Source organism: Amblyomma mixtum, chromosome 9 (assembly GCF_055824585.1).
Source record: "Amblyomma mixtum isolate Tamu chromosome 9, ASM5582458v1, whole genome shotgun sequence".
Taxonomy (NCBI): domain Eukaryota; kingdom Metazoa; phylum Arthropoda; class Arachnida; order Ixodida; family Ixodidae; genus Amblyomma; species Amblyomma mixtum.
The window spans coordinates 41,688,307-41,702,231 of record NC_143020.1 but is presented as its reverse complement, the minus strand read 5'-3'; the positions used below and the strand labels follow the sequence as shown (position 1 = coordinate 41,702,231).

The following is a 13,925-nucleotide window of genomic DNA, read 5'->3' as shown; positions in this document are numbered from 1 at the left end:
CAAAAGAAGAAACGCTCTGACGCCTCACCGCCGTCCGTAGAATCTCAGGAGAAAAACGTAGGCAAAAAAAAAAGACAACGACTGAGAAAGAGGTACCCGCGCAGCGCTAACTTCTAACAATCTGTCATTGTCGGAAGCTAGCGTTGTGTGTCCGTCCTTCTCAGTTGTTGTATTTTTTTGCGTTCATTTTTGTTTCCCCTGAGTCATAAACCAACAAGCCCAAGCATCTGCCCTTCCAAATAACCTTTTTTCCTCCTTGTAAAAAAAGACAGACAGGAAATATTCTCCCATCAGGAGGAGTGACATTAAGGCCATGATTCCACACCGCGATAAATAAAGCGTCATCTTTTTCGTTCAGCATGAATGTAAGCGCGCGTCGCACAAGGAACATATACTCCGTGTCGGGAAGTTGGGGCCCCATTGGAACTGGCCGTGTCTATTCACGCAGCCCTACCATTAATCCCCGAAATATGTGCGGAAAGGGTCATTCTCAGTCGATTCGATGGGAGACAGACAGCAGCTTTACTAATGGCACTAAAGATTACGTTTCTACGGGACCGGTGCTTCCCTATTGACATATTATAGCCCACCTTGCACAAGCTTCCTTACCCACCACATTTCTAACGTGCCTAAAGAAAGATAGGCTTAAGGCTTTTGTTACGTTCTGGAACGAGATGGTCGACCAAGTTCTCCTAACTTCTGAGGCTAGTTATCCGAAGAATGGACCATTACCTTCAATATTTTCATAACAATGTCTTACAGCTTTCCAATTTTCAAAATTTCTGTCCAGGAATGTTGGTCGTGAATATGTTTAACGTCTGTTTCGAAGAATGGTAGCTTTGAACCAAATCATCTACTCCTTGGTGGTGTTCTTAATGATCTCCTTGCCAAATGCATGCGCCCACGAAAGAAGATAGGTCAAAGTTTAGTGTACAGCCCGAAAATTACAACAATTAAATACCCACCTCTCACAAGTATATTGGCGCAAAAGAAAAAGCCAGTCATTTTTTTGTCCCCACTTCTTTTCTTTCTTTTTATTTTTCTTATTTAACACGGGCTGACCAAAGCATTTACTTTTTATTTTTGTTTCAAGCTCTTATGAAAGGTTGTTTCTCCTGAACGAGATCCTACCTTATGCGTATTGAATTTCTACACTGTGGGGCGGATCATTTTTTTTTTGTATCGGAATTTGCTGGTTTATTTCAGCTATTCCCGAGTATGAGGCAATTAAGAAGAGCACAACGTCTCATACTCGTGCGTGCGTGTGCAGTTTTTGCCTCCATTACATTGCAATGAACAACGAAAAGAATTCCATTTATTTTTCCTTGCCTAATTAATCGACCCATCAGCCAAGTGTCATCCCATTACTTAGCGGAGACGAAAGAATTGGATGTCAGCGCGCCGACCGCGACATGCGCGAAAAGCAATATAGCCGATCGATGGGCTCGCAGGGGCCGAGAAACACGAGCTATGGAGATCGAGAGACGATCCTTCTAGTCTTGTCTCGAGAGCAGCAGAGAAGGCCGTCTTCAATCCGATTACGTAAGTCGGGCAAGTACAGCCATGCGTCAGCGCCGGGGTTCGTTCGCCCGTCGTCGCAGTAAGGGGGCGCGCACGAGGGCAAAACGTAGGGAGGGGAGGAAAAGCAGGCGAGGAGGAGGGAGCGCCTTCGCACGCCTACTCGTTTTCTTTGCTAAAAAAAAAAGACAGAACAAGCAAACGCTGAGAATTTACCGCAAAGATGTTTACGAAGAAATCGTCGTGAATCCGCACAGTAACCGCCTGTAAACGGAGACATCGAACAATTTGTCGCGTCATGGGCAGGAAAAGCAATTGCCTTCAAAAACAAATGAAATTAAGGCGAAAGCATTTAATGCCTCATCGTTGTCGACAGAAGGTTGTCAGCAGAGGTGTCGCGCTTTTTGGTTGGTCGAAATGGTTATGACCTCAGAGTGCGCGGATTCAAATTAATGAGGTCACCAACTGATGCCTGACGCCCCCTTTTGCAGTGCGCAACTAATAAAATAGTTGTCGTCCGCTCCAACAGGGGGCGTAAGGCGTCTGTGGGTGACCACATTACATACCTTATTACTGCGAAAAAAGCCATGGGCCCAACCGAACTCATCGAAGCAGAGAGAGAGTCGTGCAAAATAAGCAGTCAAATCGGCAGTCAAAGTGTGTAGTCAAATAAAGCACTAAGTACTGCACAAACAGACTCGCAGTCAATGCCAAACAGTGCGCCAGGAAAGGCTTTCGCCTTGCAGCACTTTAGAGAGTCAAAGTGCCCACTGAGTTTTTGTGATAGTTACGACTGATACTTTTTAAGGTTGTGTGGATTGTGTGCATGTATATGTCCTCCGAACAAATGGCCAATCTTTTGAGATAGCCTAACGTCGTATAATTTTTATTTGAAAGGAGCCTGTTAATGGGTTTTGTTTTATGGATAATTTTCTGTAACGCTTTTCTGTAACGCCCATAATAAAAAGAGTGTACACCTCGCACGACGTTTGCAGCAGACAGTGGTCAGGGCATTGGCACTTATCCGGTCCACTCCAGTGAATGCTCGTCTATACCTGAACAAACGACAAAAGCGATGAAGTGAGAACCTTGACATAGCATAATAAGGGAGTAATTACTCATTGACATCCACCCAAGCGCAGCCATACGGCTACAAGCGTGCCATACGGCAGGCTTGGGTGGATGTCAATGAGTAATTACTCCCTTATTACAAATCTACTCCACCTTGGGGATTCCCCTAAACATTTGACTTGACATAGCATATATAAAAACTCTAGTTCATATTTGGTATCCTTGCAAAGTGATTGCGCTTTTCACAATGGTTACGCTCATTGTTCTTTCAAAGCAAGGATCTAAGGGGCTCAATCAGCGCCATGAGTGTTTGAACACGTTACTGCGTTGACAAAGCAAGTATTTGCATTGGTGGAAACGATTAAGTGCTGAACAGAGCATGCCTTTTGCGGGTTTGTCAGTTTTTATGTTACTTTATTGTTTATTTGTTTTTGTTTCTTCGTATATATTTGGAACTGGCTGAGGACTGCTAATTTTTTGGAAAATAGCTATATGCACATTTTTACACTCCTGCACATTCTGTTAGAAACGGAAATAGCCTGAATTTTGATCACGATGATCGACAAAATTATGCTCTCACGGTTTTATTACTTTTTTTATTAGTTTCCTACTAAATGACGACTCCCATGCAGTGATACATAGATATCTGTGATTCTTCCATTCATTACTGCGAATCACTCTCAGTCTCAGAATTTTGTTTTGCTTAAACACAGCGTCAGCTGTGTTTAAATGCGTCTTTGTGTTGTCGTTCGTTGGTAGCGCTCTTGTAATGTCATGATCCGACAAATTACTCCTCCTTCAAATATACTAACCACACTAACAGATCCGACAAACTACTCCTTCTTCGAATACACTAACCGCACTAACCAGCACACATTTCTATTAACGACTCCGTTCGGAAAGACGTCATAGTCTGTTCCTTCTATCTACAGTCCAGCATTTCCAGCAAGCACCGGCCTTTTCCGTCAGCAAGAAGACAGACTTACTTTCAATGCGGAGCAGAACTAAGCCGTTTACATGCCGGTAACCATAATAGCGCGAGCGTAGAACTTCTTCGTACGTCAGCGATATGACCTTTTCAACCTGAGAAAGTACCCCACTGATATGACACATATACGAACACTCAAAGCTGCGATATCCTCAGGAAACCAAAGCCTGCCCCAAACCTCCCACCTTATATCCGGCGGAAATGGAAACCGTTCCGAGGAAGCTCCACAAGAATGCACTCTGTGCAGAACATGTACGTGGCCTTCCATGGAGGAAGAGTCCGCGACTCAAATTTCGGCGCCCGGTGCCAGCGGCTTTGAACGCCCTCTGTCAGCAGTGTCCGGAAAGCGAAGATATCGCTGTCACTTGAGCCGGCGACGGGCATTCGGTGGAATGCAATGGAAAGGGTGTAAAGGGAAGTGAGACGCAGTTTTGCCGACCGATGTAGAGAGAGAGAGAGAGAGCTTGGGGAAGGGTGGCATTAGGTGTCTGGATGAGATATGAATGTTCGTTCTTTGTCCCGTGAATTCCTTCCCTCCCCTTCCTTGCCCCGACTCTTTATTCTCTGACCTGTCGTCTCCAATTCCCCGTGTCTTCTCTTTCCATAAGCGGACACCGTTGCCATGACGACAGAAACAGCCTCTACGAGGCTTTCTTGCTTTTCTCTCAGGCTGTTTCTACTTGATCGTTCGACTTTTATTTCTCCTAGCACCTGCAACACAGTAGTCACGGTTTATCGCTCGCCAACTCAAGTTTAGTTGGTTCGCTCCTGAATACTGCACTTAAGTAACGTTTGGAGAGCTGTAGCTTTCGACACCAAATAACTAGATTAACTGATGTCTCCAACATTGTATTTTCTTTATAATAAGAAAGAGCCAGCCTTAGGAGCGCCTTGTTAACCATTCGTTGCATACATGGCAACAGAATACGAGAATGTGTGAGGGACTGGGCGAAATATTGCGCAAAAAGTTCACGTGAGAAGCAAACACAGCTGTAGCCGACACAGTCTTTGAAAAATGCTGGCAAAGTGAAGTAGATCGGAATATTCAAATTACTCATGTAACAAAAAGAACGGGCCAGATATCAGCTTTTGTGGCTGACCTCTGCTTTAGTTTCATTAAATTTAATTATCTAATTTTTATGCCACAGGCACACCGATAGAAGGCTCGAACTTTATCTCGTTGTATGATTACTATTGCATATACTTGTACCAAAGAGCACTGCGAAACGCTACGATGCAGACCGCTGCCGTAATGTCTCGTATAGAGGCTCCACGCTGTACGTGTTTAAACGCTGAAGTTTAGCGCTTTGCGCGCTATGTCTAAGTGGTCACAATACACTTCTTTTCGGGGCGGCAGAATATGGCAAAATATTCACAACATTCTTACTTTTCTGACGTTTTCTTATACGTATGCTAGGCTTCCACATACATTTCTATGCGCTGGTTGCACAGCTTTCTCCTGCAGGCAGTTTACTAGGTACGAACTGCACACAGCGAATTACAGCATTTGCTTTCATCGCGTGCAGTTGATACCACAGGCCAATACTCAAGGAGATCTAACTATAAATAGCCGAGCGTTATCTTAACATTAGTGAGGAGTCTGCGCGGACAGGCAGCTTCAGTTCAAAGGGGAACAGTGAATTTTCACACAAGAACAGTTTCCACACAACAATTTTGCGCACAGAATTTCGACACGGGGTTTCAGTTGTTACTTCTGCACTTAAGGTATTATAACTTAAGGAAAATTTCTTGAAAGAGAAGAAGAAGCGTGGTTTCCGCTTATACATATGGAATAATCATTGGTTGGTTGCTTTTTGTTTAACGTTCCAAAGCGACTTAGGCTATGAGAGACGCCGTAGTGAAAGGCTCCGGAAATTCCGATCACCTGGAGTTCTTTAACATGCACTGACATCGCATAGTGCACGGGTCTCTAGAATTTCGCCTCCAACGAAATTCGACCGCCGGAGCCAGGATCGAACCCGCGTCTTTCGGGTCAGCAGCCGAACACGATAAGCACTGAGCCACCGCGGCTGCTTGCTTGAATACCCGAAATGTCTTTTTTTTTTCGTTTTCTAGCTGGCCGCACACCCTTTTCGGCGGCTTGAAACAGCTGCTTACTTCTCAAAGCATCTAGACAGCTTAGAGAGCTTTCGTACTCTTAAACTCCTTTTTCAATTCAACAGCACTGAATCTGGCGCAAAATCCGCCACGCTTCTGCAGACAGAGTCGAAATAACCTTCGCATTCGCAGCAAGATTCATACATGCGCTGACACATACTGCCCGCATCAAAAGAAAAAAATATGTTTATCCTAGCAGGAAATGCCAAACCAAATGACGAGATGAAAGCTCAGTAGAATGGCGACCGGAGGGTTTATCGGTGCTTGCTGCCTATGGAAAAAAGACCTCTGCATTGATGTGCCATCATTTCCAGCTTTCGATTCGAGAATCGCTCCCAGCTTTCTGAAGGGCGTTTTGACAGAAGGCGGTCCTCTTCAGTGGTTTTTATGGAAGCATGCAATCTTTCTTTTTTTTTTCGTTTCTCGTTTGGCATTTGCGCTCATGTATCCCTTGAGCTTTGATTTCTTCTTATGTGATTTCTTTTCGAAACTGCTTCCATGTAACTTGGCTGACGTCTTCTCAGTTTTTTTTTGGGCATGAATCAAATAAAGAAGGAACGGCAACAGCTGTGTTGAGATATGCGCCCGGGGATTGCTGGGATTTTTATTACTCCTCCTTACCTACGTTGCAGCATTCATAGCTAGCCTTGCGTTTCATTTTTTGTTCTTTACTTTCTCATAGAGAAAGGAGATCTGGGATATTAAAGGCAGTGTTTGGTTTGGGAGCAGATAGAAGCGGGATGTTTGCGGCTGTTAGGTGGTCCTGTCTGGTGTAGGACATATAAGTATTTGTAGTTCCGTGAGAAAGACCGGAGTGTTCCTGGACGCCTCAGTAGGTTGATGATTATAACACGATGAAGCACGGGTAGTGAGTGTTTCGGAACCGACGAACGTCTCACAGTGCCGTTTTTGTAAAATATTACGTCTTCCAAATTTTCAGATTTTCATTCCCGCTGCACGCTGACAACACTCTCCTTGGCAACCAACATACCAATTTCATAACGTGGAACAAACAGACATCACTGAGAGATGTTCTTGTCTCGCAGTTTGTTTCAGCCCGTATGTTTATGAGAACAAAAATAAATAAATAATTCAAAATAAAGTAGGTGCGGACGAGCAATAATAGTTATTACTCTTAGCAGTTTAACAGCCCTTGAATCATGCAAGGAAGCTGTTAATCCATACATCGTATGTGCAGCCTCTTGAGGACCCTTGTGAATTGCTATGAAACACTCATGATTGCAAGGAATCTAATAAAAAAAACGACATTTCATGTGATACAACAGCGTAGACTTACATAAAATTGCTGTCAGTTCACTTAATTATCTTAAAAAACGTTTTAACCGGCTGTGTTCGTAGTTTTTCTTCTTAAACAACAAGATTCTTAATGAGAATTCTCCGTTCAGTCACCTCATCGTTGACCTTAGTTAAAACGTGCACGTATAAATGACCCACGTTTATAAGGCTTCTTCAGAAGTTGGCCGACCTTTCACTTTTTTTAGTCGTCTTTCATGGAAGCTCTTTATTTTGCCAGGAGCTCTTTTCTCAGAGATTGCACTAGCGGGATGTTTCAAGAAATTAAAACTGCGTAAAAAGGCAAGAGCGGTGGGGAGTGTGAAAAAGAAACACTTGGCTAAATGTTCAGTCTTCGTCTTGAGAGTTCGAAGAACGGAACCGTTCCTTCAACTTTTTCCGAATCCAACGTTCAGCTGGCTTATTCAGCTTGTTCAGGGAATCCACGGCGCAGTTGACCGTAACACACGTACATACTCACTCAATTCGCTCTTCAGACGTCTAACGCCAGTGCTCATTCATTCATTCATTCATTCATTCATTCATTCATTCATTCATTCATTCATTCATTCATTCATTCATTCATTCATTACACTCCAGAGAAGGCAAGTACCAGGCCAGGAGCAAGTTTGCACCCATTGCTTCATCGGTTGGTACCCGCCTGCACTGGGGATGAGGGAGCTAAGTCCAGCTAAACTTTTACTTGATCATTTATATATCCTCAAAATCAAAACGGGCTCGAAACGAACTGTTGACGTTCATTGGAAAACCAAACAAAACATTCTTTCTTTAAAACCTGTGAACATAACGTAAGGTCGTACTACTGAAATAAGGAGATTGCGATAAGAGTTTTTAAAGCATGTTGACAGAAGCTGCAGCGGAGGCCGGCTAGCGATTTGTTTTTGCCATATACGAAGAACATAAGGAAAACTTCAAAAAATAAAGCCTTTCTGCCGATACAAAAAAGCTCGGTGTTTGAGTATGCGGTTGTGCAAGATACATTTGACCATCGTGATTTTATCACGATCAGTATTCCGGGTCCGCTATATCATTGGCAAAATGTGTTGAAGACAGACGCACGAATAATAAAGTTCTCATCTCTATGGCCTAACCTGCGTAAGATAAGTTCGTGATTCCTCCCCGCTGTAATGTCTCAGGGTGGTGTGGGTTTGTGCAATAAATAAATAATGATGTATGTTGACGAGACAAGCTTTGGCCTTTTTAATCAAGTTCTAGTAGCACGGACATTATTAAAGAAGACGAAGCGAACACAGCAGCTTCTCACTTTTTATGGAACTGTGCCTGTGGCGCTCGTCATTTCGTGAGTGCATCGTTAAACTGTTCTGAAATAAAACTTTTTTAAAGTCACTTTAGTGGTCCCTTCAGTTCTGTAACCCAAAGTATATCAAGCCATGACTCTCGCCCGCATTGTAACAAACGGCATCAATACCAGCCGCTTTAAAAGCTCCGTTTAGAGAAATATTTTCAACATTGAGATGGTAAGCTCAATTCTTTGTGCCACAGCGCCGCAACTTTTGTCAATTCTTTTTATCAAGTTCTTAAGTATTCCCAGACCCCCAGCTATTACAGACCGCGAAACATGCTGCAGTAAACGCATCCTATCAAACCGTTGGTACATGTTCGCGAACGACTGCCACCAGCACGATGTCGTAATGCGCTTCATTCTTTAACGCAAAACAGTAAACACTTTTCACTGGTATAAGAAAAACTTTTTTTTCGTCTACAGGCATCTTCCTGCAGCTACTGCCATTTTGCCTTTCAATAGCATGCTTCTTCTAGCTTCCAATAACTTCGAGAAACTGATAGTAATTGGCCCCGACGGACTGAAGCAGGAACGAGTTACACGTTTACGAGGTATACGTGCAGAGCGAGCTAAGCCTACACGGGAAAACCAGAAGCGGAGCCGTAAACTTTACGGCGGTGCGTCTGTCAATTTTCTGTGGGCGCACGTTTGCGTCGTTTTGCGGATGCGGGGCCAGGATCTCCGGGCACAGAACAGAGGGGAGGAGGATGGGGAGGTGATTCCCCTGGACACACAAGCTACCGACGTGCAGCGCCAGTCTGTGTCCAGCACTTACGGAACTCCTAGCTGTAACGCTCAATGTTCGTCTTGCCATTTATTGAGACGCGGTTTCCCGCAGCTCCCCCCCCCCCCCATTTCCCAGCCCCTTTCACTGTTCGTATCGTGCAATGTGCAAGGAAAGCTGTGGTGAAACCCAGGCGGTGCTGCTGCATGTTTTCAACTATATCACAACTTTGGATCAACTTTGGACCTATGACAAGAAAGCAACAAAGCGACCTATAAATTATTGGTTTAGTGCAAACTGCTTATCTGTTGCCAGTATACCCGCATCAACGTAATAGCACGAATGAGAGTTCAACCATTGCCTTTCGTTGCGCAGATGTTTAGAGGATATATATATATATTCTCTTGATAACGCCCAGAAAGAAGTATTTTAGTTCTTCTACTTCGTTTTGTTGAGAGTAAAGAATGGTATTGAAATGTAGAGAAACCTGTAATTCTAATACTACAGAAGTTGTGCTGTAGTAGTACAAATACAGTGCGCTGTCCCAGAAATTTTATAACGACTCTAATGACGACGACACGAGCACATTGAAAGCCACCTCGGTTGCTCAATGGTTAGGGTACTCAGCTGCGGATCAGAAAGACGCGGGTTCGATCCAGGACGCGGCGAAGTCAAGCGAAATGCTAGATGCCCGTGTACTGTACGATATCAGTGCATGATAAAGAACTCCAGGCGGTAGAAATTATCCGCATCCCTCCTTTACGGTTTTCCTTATTGTCGGTGTTTCTTTGTTAAGTTAAATCCTATAAACCAAATTAAACCAAACCGACACATTCAATGTGCGTGAAAGGCAAATTACCGTTTCATATTTATCTTCATCGTTAGGAAAAACCAAGGCAAGTAATTTTTTTCGGCACCAAGCTTTCCGGAGAACGCCGAGAGAGGAAAAGGTCAATGCAGATCTGCATGAAAAGGCGACAGTTGCTTTAACCTGCTCATTTTGTTAACTAAATTATAATTATAAAAATATTATTATAAATGCTTGAATAGGATCTTAACAATTTTCTGTATTACTTCTTCGGGTCAGCCCAAGCCACAACGGTTTGTTGAGCAGTGCTAGGCAGTCGGCGCAACTGGCTAAATACAAACTAGTTATAAAAGTAACATGCACAATTTTCGCGTAAACGTGCTTCCAGTGAACACTTGGCTTCCAGCGGAACACTTGGCAGTGGCATTCGGAAGCGAGTTATATGCCTTCCCTCAAATGGTCTCTTCTGTCCAGTTCGACGGATGGTAACTATCTCTTAATAAGCGCGAGCCTTTGAAAGTTTCAAGTGGAACAATAAGAGAACGAGGAGATGACGCGTATTTTCTTTTTGGAGGGCAGTTGGGGGCAGAAGACTTGAGAAATTAGATTTTATTTCTTCTTCAGAACAGAACAGCCAAATATTAGTAAGCTTCCCACTTTTCAAGTGTGGGAGATGTGACTAGATCTGCCGGAGGCGTATCCTCCGTGCAGTCCCAGATTATGTGGTCTAAAGTGGCAGGCTCGCCGCACAGCTGACAGTACGGATTTACCAAATCTGGAAAGATATTGGAATATGTCCACGTGTTTGGCTGTGAGCGCGTTTGCAGCCGCCTCCACGTGGTAGCCTGTTCGCGGCTGAGCGAAACGTGCGGAGGAGGCAAGCTCGCTCCTAAGCTCCCTGTAATAATTTGTTAAGCTGTTCTCGCTAGCCCGGACCCCGGCGTTCAGTCCAGGGCCACGGTAAGAGCGCAGGAGGCGGCTGACAGACTGAAACTGCCGGCCACCTGGAGCGGCTGAAGTACCCAGAACTTCACCAACGTATTGCTGACAATAGTTTTTCTGCCGCCGTGGTGGCTCAGTGGCTATGGGGCTCGGCTGCTGGCCCGAAAGACGCGGGTTCGATCCCGGCCGCGGCGGTTGAATTTCTTTGGAGGAGAAATTCGAGGCCCGTGTACTGTGCGATGTCAGTGCACGTTAAAGAACCCCAGGTGGTCGAAATTTTCGGAGCCCTCCACTAGGGCGTCTCTCATAGCCTCAGTCGCTTTGGGACGTTAAACCCCATAAACCAAACCAAACCAATAAAGTTTTCTCTCTCTCTCTCTCTCTCTTGCTCTTCCTCTAAGGAACGTCTGGAGAGTGCCATACTCCCCTATTTTGAGCCCACGGAGCCGCAATTGAGGCCCCGCGCTATTTACATGGATTAAACTGCGGATGAAGGGAGTGGGAGTGTCTGTTTATTTCATCAACTTCCGTAGTTTGAACCTTATATTAATTAAAGAATCTATCCCCAATTGAAGATAAATACGCATCGTTTAACAAACAGGAATGCTTTCATATAGCTTGTATTATTTCCGCATTATCTGTCTCTAAAAAATTGATTTGAAGCTTAAACATAGGTTTCCTTTTACTTATTTATTTTGTTGCGGAAGCAACACTATGCTAGTCTCCGAGCCATTTCGTGGAGCTGAGGCGAGGCTAAACTGCGCATGCGCGAGGAGCAGTGACGTCACACGGCGCACAGCTGACGCGCCGCCGCCGTCGATGCTCGGGTGACCCAGAGGTGCCGCCGCCGCGCTCGCCAGTTGCGCATGCGCAGTAGCGGCGCATAGCTAGCGTGCCGGGGCCGCCACAGCTGCCGCGCGCTCTTCATCGCCTCTCTCTCTCTCCTCGTTGCTTTCGCAATCCTCCAGGTTTAACCAGAGCTAAACCACTGCCAATTTTTTAACTACTTAATGGAAGGCATCGTAAACCGCAGCCGACAACGAGTGCGAGACTACCTGAAAAAAAAAAAACATTGTTCCAATAAACGTTTTGATGGGACTTGCGGTTGATCGTAGTGTAGTCTCCGTTCCACAGACAATCTGGAAAGTCTCGGGCTCAAGATACTCTCTACATTACATACTGTTCGCAACAGTCTGTTTTTTTTTTACCTTTCGTGAAGGGTCAAACAAGTTTACGCCTTTTTTTACGGTGCCGTAAACGAACCGCGGCGACTCACTGTGTTTACCGAGGCACGTATAGTGGGGAACAGCTCGTCTCCGCGCTGTAATAAGCCCCGAAGATTGCATACCTTCCTTTATTTATTCACGCAAACCGGCATAGGTCGTTATTTTTCTCAGCTTTTTTCCTTACACCGCAGTAAATGGAAATGTTGCAAAGTGCCTAGAGGGCTTTTGAGCCGCGGTTCTGCCTTCGCATCAATGAATGCGCCTTCCTTTCTTTCTCTTGATTTTTTTTAAATATCTCTCAGCCCTCCTTCTGCAGGCGATTGCTTCATGGAAGGCACAGGGCACGCGAGGGGCTATTCTCGCGCCACCTAGCGTGCGGCGGCGGGAACACTAAGAATGAGAAAAGCGGCCGTGGCCGTGGCGAAAAACGGTTTACAGACTCTGTCGAGCACGCAAGCTCCATTCCCACGGCCGGAAATCCGCGGGGGTGGATCTCTTCTGGCGTTTCTAAAACAGGAACCATGACGCACTCCGTTCTCGCGAAATCGTTCCCGCCGTTTGATTTTTTTATTTTTTTTTATTATTGCGGGGTTCCGCTAGCAATTCGCGGCTTCTTCCGCGATTCCTTCGTTCAGTTCGTTCTTTCTTTGAGCGCGCCATCGCATGCAATTTGAAGATGTTCAGCGTTCACAAGAGGCAGATGGCCACGAAAGAGTTAATAAAAGATCAATACTGCATGTACAGAGGGCAAAACGCATGTCTAGAACGCGCTCTGAGCGTGTTTCGGGCGTAACACGCGATAACTAGCCATAAGATTTGGTTAAAAATGGTCTGGATGTAAACATGTGCTGTTAAGCTCATAGAATTTCATCGTCATTTTTTGCCTTGGTCGCAGCGGCTTTGGGAGCTCCGGAACACACAGTTTGGTTGTTCTAGGCATGCGTTTTGCCCTCTGTACATATCACAGTGTTTTGATGTTTACGACGATGGTTTCGGTTTTTATGGTGATTATGATGACCATCAGGAGAAGGCGCAGTAAGAGTAATACATCGTCGACGATTCTTCCTTTTATGCATTCATTATGTTTTTATGATTGATAAACCACAATGGAATGGGTGCTCCCCGAACTCAGGCCGGAATGTACAGAGAACCGCGCATTACACTGCTTTATGAGCTTTGACATGTTCGTTATTACTTCGCCTGCAACAAAAACACTCAGCGCTGTGCTGGCTGGCACTAACATCAGGAACCTAAGCACCGATTTAAACTCGGGCAGTAAACTCACTCCTTTCGCATCACGTTAGCTTTTTCAGCAGCTTATGTTGTGCATTGCGTAATCTTATTCATATTTATTTACTACGTTTGTTTTTTTTAGTGAGCAAGCTTTTATCGATCCTAAGCCAGCTTTTAAAGCTGCTCTCAAACCACGGAAACTTGAGCGAATGCGGCGCAGTGCATTTTGGTTAACCTGCGTAACAATAAAACAGCAGTATAATCCAAGATGTTGAAATTTTGCAAGCATTACATAAAGGTGTATAAATTACTTCCGTTAGTTCTACGAAAGGCGTGAAAGCACAAAAGAATATTGATCAGTGGCGTAAAAAACATCGCCATTCTTCAAACTTCTCCTGTCAAGTAGCATTAGTGCATCCGAGGTACGCAGGTAGTTAGATCTGTGTACTATTTTACTACGTTTTATTTTAACTGCTCATAACAGTTAACTATGAATAGCGACGACGTCTTAGATATTTTTTGTTTCTAAAGTTGACTCCCTAATCTGCGCACTTTTTTAAATGCTTTCGTGTTCCATAACATCTCGAGTGTGAATCATTTAGGAGTCTTCTCCCTGGCAGCTTTTCATCAAAAATTATGTACAGAATAATGCAGAGCTTAGATGCTCTCTTTCATCGACA

General features: G+C 44.6%; 1 protein-coding gene across 1 annotated transcript in view; it reads left to right on the top strand.

Moving 5' to 3' along the window:
* The window catches only part of Syt1 (Synaptotagmin 1), a 182,346-nt gene that overhangs the window by 26,622 nt on the left and 141,799 nt on the right, over positions 1–13,925 (top strand). The gene's annotated exons all lie outside the window — the stretch shown is intronic.